Source organism: Gossypium arboreum, chromosome 8, assembly GCF_025698485.1.
Source record: "Gossypium arboreum isolate Shixiya-1 chromosome 8, ASM2569848v2, whole genome shotgun sequence".
NCBI lineage: Eukaryota > Viridiplantae > Streptophyta > Magnoliopsida > Malvales > Malvaceae > Gossypium > Gossypium arboreum.
Window position 1 is genome coordinate 125426552 of NC_069077.1, and position 10884 is coordinate 125437435.

A 10884-nucleotide genomic window follows, 5' to 3' on the forward strand; every position below is an offset into this window, starting at 1 on the left:
TAAATCATATATGCACATTTGTACACACACAATTTATTACATTTGTACATCATCTATGCCATAATTTGTCAAAATCATAATATATTTATCACATAAAAATTTTATAATATAATAATTTTAATTAATAAATATCTTTTAACTTAATAATAAGAAAATAAAAATATCTACTTACAAATTAAATATAAATATTACAAATGTATGTATTTTTATTAATACACTTGTATTAAATCATCAACTTTCATTTGTCATGATTTTATTTATTTTTGTAACTTAATATAAAATCTATTTGCTTGAATAATAAGTAATTAAATAAAATATTACAATTGTATAAATATTATTATTACATATGTATCATTTAATCACCCTACATTTGTTAATTCATTAAACTATTCATTAATTTAATAATATAATACCAATTAAATAATAATTTATAATTTATATCTTAATATTAATTATTATATATATAAAATAATAATCTAGAAAAATCTTTAGATTTTTCATTGTTTTGTTGCCTCAACTATGCTAAATGGTCTATTTGCCATTTTCGCCATTTTATTTTCTTTTTAATTTATAATTCAACTTTTACCCTTTATTCATTTTAGTCTTTTTTTCTTTTTTTTTTTAATTTTTCTCAATTAAGCTAAATTTACTCAGTTAAAACTTAATTAACACACTACTAGACTCATAGGTATTTCTAATAATTATTTACAGGTTCGATTTACTGAGACGGAGGCCCGATAATATACTTTTTCGATGTCCGTGCATTTTGGATCATTACATGAAGGAACATCGTTGAGCATGGGAAGGTGAAGGTGAAGCTGTAGGAGCACCAATTGAACCTTTGGTTGAGGCACTCTTTTCTTGCTTCTCTATTTTCCTTCTGTATTGGCGAAAGATCACTATAACAAGGCTAAAGAAATTGGTCCTAAAGTCATGCAGAACAATTAAAGTTAGCCAAAATTCTTAAAATTTATATTGGGAAGAAGTAATCAATTGATTGCGAAAATATATAATGCTTTGATCATGGCAAATCAAGGATGGGGAAGGAAAGCATATCATATTGACCATAATTATTGATGGCAATATCAACCAATATGATTTGAAATTTTGAGAAATCAAATATGAAATAAATCTAAATAGCCATCGATTTTGGAAAGCAAGATTACTTCAAACCATTTTTTCCCTTTTAAATGATAATAAGTAAGTGTGTATTTTTTTTTTTTTGTGATAAAGAAGAAATTACAAGAAAAAAACTACATAAACTAGTCTTACTCCCTCAACGGGGATCTTACAAACATTCACAATCCTTGACTTCATGAGTAAGCCAATTTAGCGAGACTATCGGCTTCTTGGTTCTCTGTTCTGGGTATATGATAAATATTCCAAAAAGAAATCTGAGACAATAACTAAAGATACCTCCTAATTAGAGCAGAATTGGACTCTCCTATGCAACTCTCTTGAATAGCCATAAATACTTCAAGACTATCAGTTTGAATCATCACATTGTCCAAGCCACGATCAGTTAGGATGTCTAACCCATCCAAAATGCCTCACAATTCAGCCTAAAAAACTAAACAACTTCCCAAGAATCTATTAAAACCAATTATCCACTCCCCATTTTGGTTTCTCACAACTCGTCCTACTGCAGAATCATCCTCATTCCTAACGGAACCATTTGTATTTAAAGATACCTAACTTCCAGACAAATCAAAGCGCGAGGTCATATCCCTCCCCGAATTCAAATAAATCTTATCAATCATCAAAACATGTTTGGCCCAACTATATGAGACTCTGATAATATCGAGACTACTCCATGTCACACCTTGAAAGATAAAAATGTTATGATTCTTCCAAATAAGCCAGATGATAATCCCGAAGAGACATTCCCAATCAACCTCTCCAAAGCAAATGTCATACTGATTTTGTAGATTGGAAATGATCTACTCCTGTGTGTTGCCAGAATAAAACCTGATAAGCCAATCAGTGGGAATGAAAAGGTTCCAAATATATCTAGCTGCCGGACAGTCTCTTAAGACATGTAATGCATCTTCAAAGTTATGAGCACAGACTCCACAATTTGAACTATGCCCTATACCTCGACGAACTCTTTCTACATTAGTGAGTAATCTCTGCTTGAGTACCAGTCAAAAAAACACCCTTACCTTTTGAGGTCCTTTGAACTTCTAAGGAATCCTCCATACATCTTTCTTCGGCTTCTATGATCTTTCCTTAATTCTTCCATAAGCGCTTTTAACAAAAAAAAGAACCTGTCTTTGAACCTCACCAAATAATTCTGTCAACACCTGCCCCTGAATATGGTGGGGGTATACCAATAATCTTACGTATGACTATCTCCGGTATCCAGATCCGAAATAATTCAAGATTCCAAGTACCATCCACTAAAACCATGTCACTAAGAAAATAATCCAGATAAAGCCTAGAATGTTCAGGAATCAGACTAATGAGAGGCCCTACATTAGGAATCCAAGGATCACCCCAACACCTGATATTCCTCTCATCCCCCACTGACCAAATTAAATTCTCCCTAATGAGTGACCAAACCTTAGTAAGGGCCCTCCATAAGAAAGACCTTCTACTACGGGTTAAATTATCTAGTATTCCATTAGCCACTCCATACTTCGCTCGAAGAACCTATACTTAGAAAGCTTTAAAGTCAGTCAGAAGTCTAAAGCCCAACTTCATTATGAGGGAAGTATTATGATCCTGCAACTTCCGAAAACCAAAACCATCATGCTCCTGAGGCTGACAAACATCCTCCCAACAAACCAAAGCCACTTTTCTACCATTGCTTGAAGACCCCCAAACAAATTGACGCACCATACATTCAATTTCCTCACAAAGTCACTTGGGAATCAACATTGACTGCATGAAATAACTTGGAATTGCTAGAAAAATCGATTGCGCTAGAGTTGCACTACCAACAAGAGACAACGATTTTGCTTCCCAACCCTGCAACTTGCTTTGAACCTTATCTACCACAAAGCGCAAAGGACTGTTAGTAACTTTATCATGAAATAGGGGAACTCCCAATTACCTTATAAGATTATGCACTTTTCGAAAACCAAGAATACGGCACAAGTTGCTTCGTAAAACATCACCAACTCCTTCTGAGAAACAAACGTTCATTTTGTGTGCATTAATCATGTTCCTCGAAAAATCACAAAAACTGTCTAACACTTTCTTCAAGATTGTAGTTGGATCCTCTTCAGCTTGACCAAAAAAGATCAGGTCCTTTACAAAACCTGATCGAGATAACCAAATAGGTCTCCAACTTCTAGCATTGATATTAGAATGGATACTATGGTCGAACCATTCCAGGCATAGAATAAATATGCAAGGGGATAACGAGCATCCTTGGTGGACCCAATTTTCGACCGAAACTTTTTGAGTTGGGATTCCATTCCACAAAATTTGAATAAAAGAGTTAGTAATAGCAGACATAATCACTTTACAAAGGCAATTCGAAATATCTACATCTTGAAGAGATGCATTAATAAACTCCTAACGCACTTGATCGTAAGATTTCTCCAAATCAATCTTGATGGCCAACCAGTTCGTAGTCTTTTTCTTGATTTTCATGGAGTGAAACACTTCCTGATCAATGATAATATTATCCGTAGTACTCCTTCCTGCAATAAACCCAGTCTGCTATTGGCCAATAATTCTTGGGAACACCAGCTTAAAATAATTGGCAATGATTTTCATTACCAACTTGTAGAGAATTGAACACAAACTAATCGGTTGAAATTTGGAGAAGCATTCTGGATTTGGATCCTTAGGAATGAGAACAATAAGGGCATTATTCAGCTTTAGGTCGATTTTTCCACCCTTAAACATGTTTTTGACCGAGGTACAAACTGAATCCCCAATTTGATTCCCCTGACTCTGAAAAAAGAGGGCATGAAATTCATCACTTCCCAGTACCTTCAAAGGACTCATATCAAACATGGCAAATTTTTTCTGCTCATTTGAGACGGGGTTGCTCAACATCTAGATCTTACCGTCTTTAAGCTTCGGAAAGGAACTAGTGGGAAGACTTCTCATCGGCCCTAGGTCTTCACCATATAAATTCTAAAAAAAATGAGATAACTCCTGTCGTAATTTCTCCTCATAAAAAATCCACCCACTCTCCCCATTTTTTAAAGTCGTAATTCGATTATGCTTTCTCCTTTTTAGGGTGCGCCTATGAAAGAATTTTGTGTTACGGTCTCCCAAAAAGAGCCAGTCACACCTCGCCTTTTTTTCTAGAGAAGTTCCTCATGATGTAAAACTTTTTCTAATTCCTCACTAGTTTCCCATTCCGACTAAAATAAATGATCAAACTGAGAACAATCCATAGCCCTCTACATTATGTCGAGTTTCTGAAGCAATTTTTTGCATGTTCTAATATGGTCGTACACCCTCTTATTCCAATCCTTAAGCTGGTAAACATGGAACCAACAAAATTCCAATTATTCTTAACGAAATTAGAAAACTCTGCATGCTTAACCAATCCTGCCAGAAAATGAAAAGGATGGCCCCTAGATGAATGAAGCTTAAACCTAAGAGACAAAAAAATAGGCATGTGATCAGACTTGATTCTAGGAAAATAAGTCACGGTAAAATTTGGAAATGATGTCAACCAAGCCTTATTCCCAATAGCCCTGTCAAGACGTTTCGAAACTCCACCCCTCTGCCACGTTAAAGGAGCACCTCTGAAACCCAAGTCATTAACCCCAAAAGAATCCATAAAATCTCCAAAAAATGGACATATTTTACCATTGACTTATCCCCCTATTTTCTCATTAGAGGCTAAAATCATATTAAAATCTCCTATAGCCACCCAAGGGGTATCAAAGCAAGGGATATTCATCTTCAAAGCATCCTAAAGCCACCTACGCTTGCGACTGTTAGGACTACCATATACAAAGGCAACAAAAATCGGGTGTTGGAAAATACGTTCATAAACCCGAATCGCAACAAATTGGGGATGACTCCAAATAATATCAACCTGTAACGAGTCCTTCCACCCAACCCAAATTCCTTCATAAAAGCCAATGGCTTCCACTCGATGAGAGCACTAAAACAAAATAATCAAATTAGCTTTGTCATCACTCACTCTAGTTTCTAAAAGGCCAACAATATTTGGCTTATATTCCCGATTGTATTCGGGAAAAATCCTCGAAAACTTTCTACTAGCTTGACAGTTCCATGCAAAAATAAACAAATTCATTAAAGAAAAAAGTAAAAATAAAGGGAGAGTAACGTACTGTAGCTCATGACTAGCATGTGTCTTCCCTGCGTTTCCCATAAATGTTCAAGTTCCCCATCTCAGCCCTGTTAATCTGCGAGTTGAGGAGTTTGGCCATCGAATTCATAGAGTCTGATAGTGGAACCCTTGCACTCCCAAAATTTTTAAAATGTCCCCCGTGTTCACGAATGATCTTACTAATAGCACCATTATTTCGAACATTACCCTTATTAGTTCCTGAACCCCTCACTTTCGAAATCGGTATTCCTCTCTTCCAACCGAAATACCAGCTTCAGTATATTTAGCAATATTTAGTCTATTTTTTTCCTTAAAAGTAATCGCAGAGTGGTTACTAGAATCAAGTAGTTCCTTATTAATTTCTACTACTGATTCCACAGGACCCTCAAAAATAGGATTAATTTGAGCAGTAATGCCCGAATGGAATTAACCTTCCTTTAATTAAAATCAGTCGAAGATGCGTTGTTATTTGGAAGACTCCATGCACTGTATCGACACTGTCCGAATTAAAAGATAGTTCCAAGCCCCTAATTTCTTGATCCGTTAAAACAGGCCCATCACCCTTAATGTTATCGTTATTTCCCATCGCAGCTTTAATATGGCTTACTGGGTCTAACAGTGGCCTATTTTGTATACCCAATTCTGCCATCACGAGCCCACGATCCACCTGGCCAGCAGCTTCCTTCAAAAGTTCCAACCCATCCACTAATTGCTTTCCCAAGACGCTAAAGTTATTTGTCGTTTTGGGATTTAACCCAATATTTTCCTTTGCCCTAGAAACACCCTTCTGATTAACCCCTTTCAGAAAGTCTACTTTTTGAAATCTTATCCCCGAAAATTCTGCTTCTATTTCACTAGTTTTGGCCGTTTCAATACAGGCAGATTCAGGCCACCACTCACGGCGATTTTCGTTGCAGGATTTTGGCGACCCCTAGAGTTTCTCCGTGACTTCCTCTCAACGATCATCTGGGGTCAGAACGGCTCCGACGGCTCCACTGCTTTGACTTCCTCCGGTAAGCGTTCCGTCGTTATATTCCTACCCTCGGCTACGTCCTGCGAAAACCCCACATCCACACACATGTCCTTCGAATGACCGGACCTTCCACAGGAGAAACACACGGATGGTAGCGCTTCAAACTCCACCCTTTGCACCGCCCCATTAACCAGAACCTAAGAAACTAAGGGCTTCCTCAAATCGATGCACATGACCATTCTAGCAAATTTTCCCCTCGGCCCCTTATCGGTCTGAAAATTGAGCTTAGTGACCTTCCCAATCAAACCCCCGATTTCCTCCAAGATTTGTCGTTTATAAAGAAACCCTGGAAGACCCGGTAATCTGATTGAAACCATAGTGTTGCTAGGGAAAGCTTGAAGAGGGTTAAACTCCGGTGTCCACAGTTGAACAGTGAGATACTAACCAAGGACAATCCATGGTCCCTGTGTAAGCACCCTCTCGTAATCTTCTCTACTATGAAATTTAATCAGAAAATAGCCATTCTCCACATCCATTATGTGAATCTGTTGAGAAGGCTTCTAAAGACTGAATTCTATTATGTAGAATAGAGTATCAAATATTTCGGCCAAGAAGTTTAATGACCACCGTAGTCGCCATATCTCTGAAAAGAAACTGTTCGATCCTCTCAGAAAAATTAATAGCAGGAATACCATCAACTGTCGTTTTGGCCACTTCTTCATCTAGAAACTCAAAATCCTCGTCTCTCCTAGGGACAAGAGCCCCTCATCCCAAAACTTTATCCCTCCATGAGATCTCCAGCGCAGGGATCGAGTCCACTACCATATCATTTTCAACAATAGAATCCAAGCCCTTAAAGCGGACTTTTTTAGTGTTCCGATCACCGATCAATTTCTCATCTTCTCCATTCTCAACCAGTAATTTTTTTTTCTTTTCAAATATATTTATAACCATATAATTTAAGTAAGTGTGTATTTTGCAAACGTAAATAATGAAAATTTTGACTGATTATGATTTTATGGATGCAATTAATTTTATCTTAAAACGTTAATCTATTATGTATACACCAAAATCTCATAATTGGGTTGTGACAGCAGCAACCCTTAGTGTAGCACAAGTATTTTGATTGATTTATTAACAGAGGTAGTTTTGAAAAACCATGACCTTGTGGGTTTTTTTTTTATCTAGATAAAACAAAAATAAAAAATAAATATCAAAATGGTATGTCGGCCCCATTATCTACTGAAATTATATATTGTGGGTGGTGAAGAGGCGGCACCATCTTTATTTTTTTAGGTTAATTATTAGTTTGATAGTTAAAAAAATTAAGAGTTGAGGGTTTGAGATGGACTACAATAATTTATATGGGTATGAAATACAAAAATTAAGAGTTGAGGGTTTGAGAACATATATGGGTATGAAATACAAAAATTAAGAGTTGAGGGTTTGAGATAGGCTACAATAATTTATTAAGTTAAGCCCTCTTTTTTTTATTCTATCTTTCCTTATTTATTTATTTATTTTTTTTATCGTGTAATAGCACATTTATCAATGATGACGGAACGTAGTTTCGGGACTATAAATTTTTATCGTGTCGGCCTGTAAATATTATTTATAGAATATTTTTGAATTTATTAAAGTCGTATAAAAATTTAGTTAATAAATTTTAACGTTTAGATAACTAATTAAAAAAAAGATTAATTTATAAAAGGTGTAAAATTTAATAATTATTGCATGTAGATAATTTAATAACTTAACTAATAATGTGGGAGGGCCAATGAAGTAATTTAACCTTGTTAAAGGTTAGTGGACTGAAAAGGAACAAAATTAATTAATTAAAACATATTGGATGGCAGTTTTGTAATTAAATCAAAATTAAACAAGACAAATTGAAAGAATTAGACATTTCTTCTTCATCTTTCTTTTATCACTTGTCGAAATCACCATTGAAGACCTAGGAAGCTTCAGTCAGCTCCTTGGCTTTGTATGGTATGGAAATTTGCCCGTTTTCTTATAATTTCTATAATTTTGAGATCGTTACAATTAGGTTTAGTTAAGCCGTACTTTCATTTTTGAATCTGTTAAAAATTTTAGAAATTTTCATTGATGAATTTTGGTTTTTTTTTTTTTGTGATAGTTATGTGTTTGAAGCTTCAATTGTGATATTTGGTTGTTTTGTGAAGTAATTTTTATTAGTTTTTGATTTAATGATTAAATTGTTAAAATGTCAAAATTTCAAAGTTTGATGGTGATTTAGAGGTATAATTGAGACTGTTTAAGGGCCTAAATTATTCGACTGTAAATTTTGAACTTGAGAAAATGGTTAATTTGATGATTTTCAGATTAAGAGATTAAATTGCAAAAGTTGTAAAAGTTAGGAGCAATTGTGTAATTTCAAAAAATAAAAGGGTAGAAAATGAACAATTAATTGGCATATGAATATAAGCTAATAAAGAGAAAATTTTACATTTTAGATCAAAACCCTATTGACTTACGTGGAAAAGGTAAAACTGCGAAAGTTCTTAAACTTTTGCAACTATTATAATTCAGTCCAAGTAAGTTCGTTCGGCTTGTAATTTAATATTTTCATGAATTGTATAATGATATGCTATGGAATAATGGATATTAATTGTTATATTAATGATGTGGAATTACTTGGAAAATGCTTATTGAATTATTGTGTTTGGGTCGGATGAACGCGAGATAGAGTACGACTGATTACATGGCATGTTATATGGGGCTTGAAGAGGAGGAGATGTTACATGGATTATATATTTCCTGAATATGCTGAGGTTCAGCATTTGTTGCGAGCCATCGTGTATTACTCCTTGATTCTAGTGTGTTACCAGGGGCAGATGTAAAGCCTTCAAGCTGGTACTTAGTGTCGAGGTGTGTTTTGGAAGGATGTTGGGCTGGGCACTAAGTGCCGAGTAATGTTATTGGTTGGATTAGCTCTAATGAGCGCTTGGTGTGTTTCGGTTGGACTACTTGCATATTCGTATTTGTAAGTTGTTCATCAAGTCGTAATTATTAGATTAATTACTTGTTTAAAGACTTAGAATGGCATGTTTTGTACTTGATATCTTGAAGTGATTTTGTTGTGGACATGTATGATTTTCAGAAATTATTATTTGAGAATTGAATTGAGCTATGTAATTTACTGGTTTAAAATTATGGATGACAGGAAACATTAGTTATGGAATTGTATTTGATTAAATTGTTATGTTTATTTCACTTAGATTCATTGTTACTATCCTTCGAACTTACTAAGCTTCAATAAACTTACTTGTGTGGCTTGCATTTTCTTGTAGATATCTTTTTGTGGGACGGAAGACCGGATCATCACTCAAGTCACATTATCCATCCGATATCGGTAGTTTTTGAATGTTTATTTTGGATTATATGGCATATAATAGGTTGTTGCGTTAATGACCTCGTTTGATATGTAAATATGTGAAGTATGTACCTAGTTAATCTTAGATTGATGTTGATTGTAATGTGATGATTTATTTCATTGTACATGTATGTATAATTGTGGTACCAATGAGGGTATATTGATTAGGCACTTAAAATGGTTGAATTGGCATGATTTGAATAGGTTTAATGATAATTTGAATAGATATAATAACTGGTTAATGTGTTGTTTGTTTTCCAAGAAAGCTTGAAATGGTAAACTTGATGTTTAAAGTTCATTTTGGTGCACATGGCCTGGGACATGGGCAGCCACACGGCTGTGTACCATACACAGTTTGCGACACGGCTTGCGACACGACCGTATGTATCAAGTCAGTTAGTCACACGGTTTGCGACATGACTGCGTGATCTAAGTAAATGAGTTACACGGTTTAAGACACGGGCTGGGACACGGTTATGTGTCTCATTGTTCGAACACTACAAGGTTTGGCCTATGTCACACGGCCTGACCACACGGCCATGTGACCCCTATTTTCTAATTTCTAACTTTTCTTCAGATTTTCTGAATTGTTTCAAATTAGTCTTGTTTTGATCCTGAACTGTTTTTAGGGTATTAAAAGTTCAATTTAAGGCCCAAATGTATATGTTTGTTGGATTCATGTGAGATTTAAATAATTATTATTAAATAGCATTATTAATCTGGTTTGAAGTTATTTGTTTCGATTTGTACGATGACGCTTCGTAACTCTAGTTTGACGAAGAAAATGGGTTAGGGGTGTTACATACCGTCTCATTCCTCTCTTCTCTATGTTTTATTTACAATCAACACAATATTAGGATTTTACAACCCTTAAAATCATGGTTATAAGCTCCATAACCTTTGAAACCCTAAAACATTGTATGACTGATCAAATCATCAGATCAGTGTTGTCTGTCAAAAAGACACCACCCAACTGGTGTCCCCTGTCAGGCAGGTACTGTAACTCCCCTAACCTGTATCTATCGCCAGAACAGGGTTACGGAGTATTACTAGAATTTACAGATTAATTAATAGACATTTCATATCATCTAGCATACATATCATAAACCAATCAAAATCAATTATATTGTCCCTTATGCAAGCCCTCGAGACTCAAAATACACATTGAAAATAAGTCGAGACCAAATCAGTTACTCAAAGAATTTTTTAGAAAACATCAAAAATTTTCAAAGTTGCAAGCCCACGTAG

The 10884-nt window shown here is 35.0% G+C and overlaps 2 long non-coding RNA genes across 2 annotated transcripts; one reads left to right on the forward strand and one right to left on the reverse strand.

Moving 5' to 3' along the window:
- Positions 1–596: 596 nt before the first annotated feature.
- LOC128279398 (uncharacterized) lies at positions 597–5933 on the reverse strand. The gene is made up of 2 exons (XR_008269517.1): positions 5271–5933; positions 597–925 (listed from the first exon to the last, which is right to left on the reverse strand). It is a non-coding gene; the product is annotated as an uncharacterized LOC128279398 (long non-coding RNA).
- A 56-nt stretch (positions 5934–5989) lies between these two features.
- Positions 5990–9814, forward strand: LOC108457907 (uncharacterized). Its single transcript, XR_008269629.1, has 3 exons — positions 5990–6710; positions 8950–9246; positions 9554–9814. It is a non-coding gene; the product is annotated as an uncharacterized LOC108457907 (long non-coding RNA).
- Positions 9815–10884: the final 1070 nt, after the last annotated feature.